Source organism: Elephantulus edwardii, unplaced genomic scaffold (genome assembly GCF_000299155.1).
Source record: "Elephantulus edwardii isolate Elephantulus edwardi_28Jun2011 unplaced genomic scaffold, EleEdw1.0 scaffold00216, whole genome shotgun sequence".
NCBI lineage: Eukaryota > Metazoa > Chordata > Mammalia > Macroscelidea > Macroscelididae > Elephantulus > Elephantulus edwardii.
This window is the reverse complement of record NW_006399966.1, coordinates 1-7582: the sequence shown is the minus strand read 5'-3', so window position 1 is coordinate 7582 and position 7582 is coordinate 1.

Here is a 7582-nt window from a genome sequence, read left to right as displayed (position 1 = left end):
AAAGACGATAACCTGAATCGGATGCACCTTAGTCCTGGAACTGATGTGATTTCTGACTGATCTTCAATGTTTTTCACCTTTGGCTTTAGTGGTTGGTGTATATATATTAATATATTTGAGTAACAGTCATATTGACAGGTCTTCCTGATAGTATCATATTTCATGGTAAGTCTAAAAATGCTTCTTCTGACAATGAATCCAACACCATTCTTCTTTAATTTATCATTGCTGACACTGTAGAACACAACTATCTGATTTAAAACAATTGAATCGGCCAATACCAGTCCATTTTAGCTCACTAATGCCTTGAGTAGAAAGCTTTATAGGTTTCCCTTAGTTTTTGACATCTCCCAATTTTCCTAAACTGAGATTTTATACATCCCACAATTCAATTATTCATCTATGTTTACAAGTGTTTCTCCTCATTGAGTCAGTCCACATTAGCAAATGAAGGTCCTTCATGAGCTGAAAGCTTTACTCCATCAGAGTTTTCTCATCATTTGAGATTCTGGTTCTTCAACTCTTAGAGGCAAGAAACTGCCTTATGTATCGCTACTGTATGAATGAGTCAGTGGAGGCTTGTTGGAATGCCACAAAAACATACTCAAATATATTTGTTTCAATAGATAGGTTTTAAAAGTGCCAGTTTGAACGCTTTTTTGTTTCTCAGCAAAATATGAGGGAAAGCCAAGTTAACGTTAGAAGAAGGCTGGACAGCAAGGTTAGGTCCCCTGAAAGCTGAAAATTATTAACAATTTTGTTATCACTCCTCTCATGCTTTCTCCCCGACCTCCAATGCCCGTCTCCACTCCGCTCTACGGTGGGCACCTGAACATTCTGAGAAGGCAAAATGATCATTAGAAGCTCTTTGTTTCGGCTGATTCACGAGTGACCCGGATCCTGTGTCCTGTGGACGGGGCTCCAGCTGCCCCCAGCCCAGCCGGAGGAGATGAAGATGTTAAGAGAGTGGGCGAAGTGGAACTGGTCAGTTCTCAACTTGAGGACAAACTGGGCCCTAGGTCCCCAACTGCAAGTCCTGGGAAGAGGGAAAGCAAACAGGGAGCAGGTTCCGAGGTCCCCGGTCAGATCGTGGCCTATGGGGCACTCGGGCTGCAGCTCCCCGATCGAGGGGGAGGATGCTGGGAAGAGGAGCCCGCGGAAGGCGAGGGTGGGCCCAGAGGGCAGTGTGGACAAGGGCCAGTCCCTTTAGAGACACACGCCTTACAGGGCAGGGAGGGGCTGAGCCTTGGAGCACTCCAGGTGGTTCCGCTAGCCCGGTACCTGGTCCTGAAGTTAGCACGTAGTCCAGACCCCGTCTCGACTCCGCCTCCTCAGTTTATGGCTGCTCTACCGCCAGGCCGGTTGCTGAGAGGGAGGAACGCAACGTGCCATGCGCAGTAGAGCGAGGTGGGGCGGCCCTGTAGAAGGCCTGAAGCCCCGCCCCCGGGAGGGAAGCCCCGCCCCCCCGCCCCGCCTTCGCCTCCGCCCCCGCCCTGCCCTGTGCAGTGGAGAAGCTCAGCCTTGCCCTGTGCGGTGAGGAAGCCCCGCCCTCTCGCTTTTTGGCGCGGTGCCAGCAGCGGCAGCACGTGTTAGGTTCACATAGCAAAGCCTACCAAGGGCATTTCGTCTCAGATAGATGGCACCCTTGCTTCCTCCAAGAACAGTGTGTGGCAGCTAAAGCCCCAGCCTGTCTTCGGGACTGCCCGCAGGTGCACTGCAGCCGCAGAAAGGGCCGTAGGGTAACAGTGAAGGTCAAGGAGACTTGAGAAAGGCAAATCAAGAAGGAAAGGCTGCTGACTTGGCCACTAGGCTAGCGGTTTGGTTTGCTTTGTTTCCTTTTTCCTGAGTGGTAGACTTTCAATGGAAACACTTGGTTTGCACTTTTCTTTGACGACATCTCAACTGCCTCTCACTTTGGGGCACCAGGCTGACAAGCTGCAAAGGAGAAAGTATCATTTTTTTTTTCTCCCTTCTGCATCCTTTGGAATGAAAAAAAGATGGACAATCTCTCTTCCTTTGAGATTTTACTGCCTCTCAACATCCGTTTGAGGGTCAGCTATGAGGTGACTCAAAAGTATTGACGCTAACAATGATGGTATCTATCTTTCAGTCCTTTGGACTCTCCATCACGGCGCTGAAACTCATTTCTCTGTTTGCAGAAATCTATGACGGGGTTTGACCTAATGGGGAAGCTGGCCCAAGGCAAGACATATAGGGCTTGAAAAGTGATAAATCAATCAACTAAGTGAAGGAGCAACACTTTGGTCTATGAGGCTGGGTTTTCAGCGACATACTTTCCCACTAAAGGTGGTTAAGATGCAAAAGAAAACAAACAGGGGAAAAACAAACAAAAACCCCTTTTCCCCATCAAATGATGACCACTCATTCTTTCTGGCTTTGATCTTCAATACATGTAGATTTACTCTTTGGCCTACTCAGACAAGAGAGAAATTCAGCTACATCTAAACAGGGGCTAATGCAATATGACTAAAACTGAGAATAGACTTTGCCACCCTATTGAGACTCTCATTCAGTTTTACATAGATTTTGTTCTTACATAGGGTTTTAACATTTCAAACTATTACACTGTGTGAAAAAAGAAAGATGTGGCCTCCTGTTTTCCTTAAAAGATTCAAACAACACCTTGCCTTCCAGTTGACAGAGACTTACAGCGACCTTGTAGTACTGACTAGAACTGCCTCATAGGACTTAAGAGCATATACTCTTTCTGGAAGTGGACTGTCACTTTCTCTCGCTTAGCTGCTGCTGACCGTTAAGTGAGCAGTGGATGCTTACCAATCTCCCCACCAGGGAGCCCTTAAGAAACTCTATGGAACTGTTCTGTGCACAGGGTCATCATGAGTGAGAACCGCTCAACAGCAGACAACCAATACGTGCCTTGTTTCCTTTCTCAAAGTACGCCAGGGATGTGTCCTGTCTCTATCCAGGAGGCTGGGCTGTATGAGGAGAAATGTGGTGTTAGGATTGGTGGAAGACCTATCAACAATCTGTGTATTGCAGATGACACAAACCTGCTTGCTGAAACTGAGGAAGACCTGAAGAGTTTGCTGCTATGCGTCAGAGAGTTGGATAATGACTAGGGAGTTTAGAAGGAGAGTTGATGCCTTTAAGCTGTGGTGCTGGAGAAGAGTATTGAATGTACCATGGATTGCTAAGAAAACAAACAGGTTCTTCCTAGAGAGGGTTAAACCAGGATGCTCCCTGGAGGCAAGGATTCTGAGGCCCCCATCTGACATACTTTGGACATGTCCAAAGTATCCATGTCTCTAGTCCTTGGAAAGGGACATTGTGCTTGGGAGTAGGCGGAGGGACAATGCAGGAGAGGAAGGCCCTCTATGAGGTGGATTGATTCAGTGACTGGGGTAATCGGGATGGGTGTAGTGGAGACAGTGCGACTGCGACTGGCACAGGACAGAACAGAGTTTAGGGCTGTTGTACATAGGGTCGCTATGAGTCGCAAGCAACTCGACAGCACATAACAACAACAACAACTTGGGAGCAAACTTGTTAAAGTCACAAGGCAAGAGAGGAGAAATGGAAGTATAATTCCTGGTGATATTCTATTGAAAAAGACCTTCACATACGGTCTTTAGAATTAAAAATACTAGAGAAGAGAGTGCCTCAATGATGCTAAATTTCATGCAGCCTTACAATGGAGAGTTGGTTGAAACATCTACTTGTCATCTATGTTCTAATACCTAGCTAGTTGCTATGGTATCTTTTTCTCACTGGATGTCATCATGTGGAAGCCAGTTAGCCAAGAAGGCTGAGAGATTTTGCCATCTTCATTATGATCTACAAAAGCTACTTGGAGAACCCTTTGACTCAAACTTTCTTGTGACCATTTTAAGAAGCAAATGTCTTTTCTTTTTAAACCAAATTTCTATTAGCATTCATATAAATCCCATCCAAAGGAAGGTGTTTTAAATCTAGTGCTTGACAGAGAAAGGTTTCCTATTACTAAGGAAAGAGACTATTTAAACTACTTCCCTCATCCTCAAAATGATCTTATCAATTTAGGAAAGAGACTATTTAAACTTCCCTCATCCTCAAAATGACCTTATCAATTTTTTAAAAAGGCATTTTAATTTTCCTTGATGCTGAATCATTTTTTTCCCAAGCCACAGCTTTATTTTCTTCAGATTCTTCTGGGAGATCTTTATATTCTGGGAAACTTCCTCTTCTGGTTTCAAAACAGCCAGTTCCTTTTTGGTAAGAATCATCTCAGTATGGCAGGAGGAGCTCATGTGGGGCTAACCAGACCATGAGTTCTGTATGTGTAGCGGCACATCTTGGGAACTTTATTCACGTGGAAGTGTTCAGCATTACTTCTGCATTTTTAAGCACATGCAGCAAAACCTCCAACCTCACTGTATGGCTTGGGCACACCTACCAACACCACATTTGTAATGTCGGAATGATACACATTGCTTTTGAAAAGTGACATCTTTCAAGTACTTGGTGGCTTTCCAGATATGCATACCCTTGATCGCCTGGGCAGTTTCCCAGGTGTTTTGTAAAATAGACTTAGAGATTTCAGCCTCTTGATTTGCATAACTTTGGGGGATTTCCTGGCTCAAGTGACTAATGAACCATTTTGGGGAGATCACCTGAGGCCTCTCCCTTGTCAATTTTTGCAGATAAAGTCTGAGAACCCTGAAAGGCTCTCCTTTGTTTTCAAAGAAAGGGAAAATGAGAGTAAAGCAAAAACACACCATCTGTGTTAATAATTTAATAATCGTAAAAATACCATGTAAATGAATGGTCCTAAACGATGCCTTGTATTTATAAAGTGTTCATTGTCATTTCATTTCTGTCAAATTGGAAGCGACTCATAGCTGACCCTCCAGTGGGTTTGCAAGGCTGTAGATTGTATCGAAGATTACCCATCTTTCCCTGCTCAGAGCGGCAAGTGGATCTGAATGATCAGGCTGGACCTTTGGTTGCAGCACAGCTCTCTATGGATCATGGCTCCAGAGCTTTCTCTCTCTTTTTGAGAGTTTACTGTAATAAATTCCATGTATTATCTCTTGATGCCATGGTCCTTACCACTTTGTTGTTACTGAGTACCATCAAGTCAGAATTGACTCACAGCTGACCTTTCAGTGGGTTTTCAGAGGCAGTTTACCACACAGGAGGAGGCTGTTCATCTTTCCCTTGCAGAGCAGCTGGTGGATTTGAACCATGTACCTTAGAGTTGGCAATGCAATTCCGTACTACTGTTGTTGTTGTTATGTGCCATTGAGTCGCTTGAGACTCATAGCAACTCTATGTACAACAGCCCTAAACTCTGTTCTGTCCTGTGCCAATCACACCGTCTCTGATACACCCATCCCAATTACTGCAGTCACTGAATCAATCCACCTCATCGGAGGCCTTTCCCTTCTGAGCTGTCCCTCCACCCTACCAAGCATGATGTCCTTCTCCAAGGACCAGTCCCTCCTTGCAACATGCCCAAAGTATGTTAGACAGAGCCTTCCTGCTATTTTCCTAGCAGTCCATGGTACCCTTGATACTCTTCTCCAGCACCACAGCTCAAGGGCATCAATTCTCCTTTTATCCTCTTTAGTCATTGTCCAACTCTCTGATGCATAACAAGTGATAGCAAAGACCATGGCCTGTATCAGACCCACCTTAGTCTCCAAAGAGACACCATTGCTCTTCAGTACTTTGGAGAGGTCCCTAACAGCAGACTTTCCCATGGCAATACGTCTTCTAATTTCCTGGCTACTGGTGCCGAGAGTGTTCACTGTGGAGCCAAGCAAACCGAAGCTGTGAACAATCTCAAACTCTTCACCATCCATCCTGATGCTGCCAATTGGCTCAGTGGTGAGAATCTTTGTCTTCTTCTCAGAGTCAGCCACAGTTTGTTATGATCCACACAAACACCTTTGCATAGTCAATGAAACTACTAGGCCACCAAATAAGATGCATGGAACTCTTAGAGGTTGGACCAGTGCAAACAAAGCATATGGAACCCTTGTATGAGACTGACCAATTTTGCCAAGCCTCTCTCTAGGCTTAAAATGAGCCAATCTCAGAGGCAGCATGGGCTGATAGCTTTCATGAAGTTCAGGATTGATTTTTGTTGGTGTTGTACTTTATAGGACATAGATCAACAAAACTGGACTGTGTGCCCTGCTTTGTTCTAGTTATAACCCCCTAAAACATAAAAGCTATGTACAAAGGCCACTGTGATCTCATGCCCTGAATGAAAATTGCTACTAAGAGAAAAAAAAAGGGCACAGAAGTTAATAAGACCTTTAGTCATAGGAAAGAACATAAACTGTAATAACTAAGTAAAAACCTGAGTAATGCCTCAGTAAAGAGTAAAATCATTTTTTCCAGTACAATATGAATTGTTTCTCCAGTAATAGAAAAAGTCCTGTAACAATGGATACAAGATAATGAAACAGAGACTGTTCACTGATTGTATAAACCACTGCACAGAGGTGGCAGTCTTGAAAAGGATCCCACTCCCTCCTAGGTCTTTGAATAAAATGGATGGATGGATGAAAAAGCAATTTTGTCTAGTCTCTAACTTCCCACTGCAGAAAGGACCCCTTGTCCAGTAGCATTCCAGAAGTGTACTAAAAATCTCAGTTCTCAGAATCTCTTCACAGATGGAGGGGAAACTAGAGTGAGTGGGTCCCAGGTGACTGTAATTAATGAAAGGCAGGCACAGTGGCAGCCAGCATGCAAAAAGAGAATTTCTTTTAAGATAAAAGAGCATTTCATTAGGAATAGGAAGTAGCAGAGCTATAACTGGCAATTATGTAATTAAAGGAATGCAGTTAAAAAACGCAGAAAGTTTTACCAAAAAAAATAAGTTTTACCAAAAGACTATTAAGAACAGACAAAGTAAATTTAACTAGGGAGAAGATAGAGTAAGATCATGGGTCTATTTGAAAAATACTTACCTTAATGGTACTCAAAGGAGTGACTCTTGCTCTCCAAAATAACCTCTTTGTCAACTATTCTCAAGTTATAGCTGAAGAAGAGAAATTGATTGTCTGTCAAGGAGAGCCAGAACTGTAAGAGAAACCAAAGACAGCTTACCCTGGTCATACAAATGAATAAAACCCTTTGAGAAGCTGAAATCCCTCCACCAGATTCCAGCAGAGTCTGCCAAAATTTCCTGCCTTGGTGGCACCCAGACTTACAGCAGTTATAGCTGTGCACAACCCCATGGATGTGGACAACTTCATGGCCATGGGCCTCAACAAAGGGACACAAAGTACCCAAGAACATGAGCAAATCGAGGCTCAGCTGCCGCCACCACCCACCAAGCACAACAAGTTTGTGAAGGAAAATGAACCGGGATGTGTGTGGCTTCCCGCTCTACAAGCGTCACTGTCTCCAAAGACAAGCAGGCCCTCAAGTTCATCATGAAAAGGGTGGGTGAGCTGCAATCCCAAAGGTGCTCGATTTGAATCCACCTGATGCTCCCCTGGAGAAGGAGAGGCAATCTCCTCCTGTGCCAGTCGGATCCAATTCGATGGCACACAATAAGTTTAAAAAAAAAAAAAGAAAGAAAAGAAAAAAGGAAAGGATGGGACAC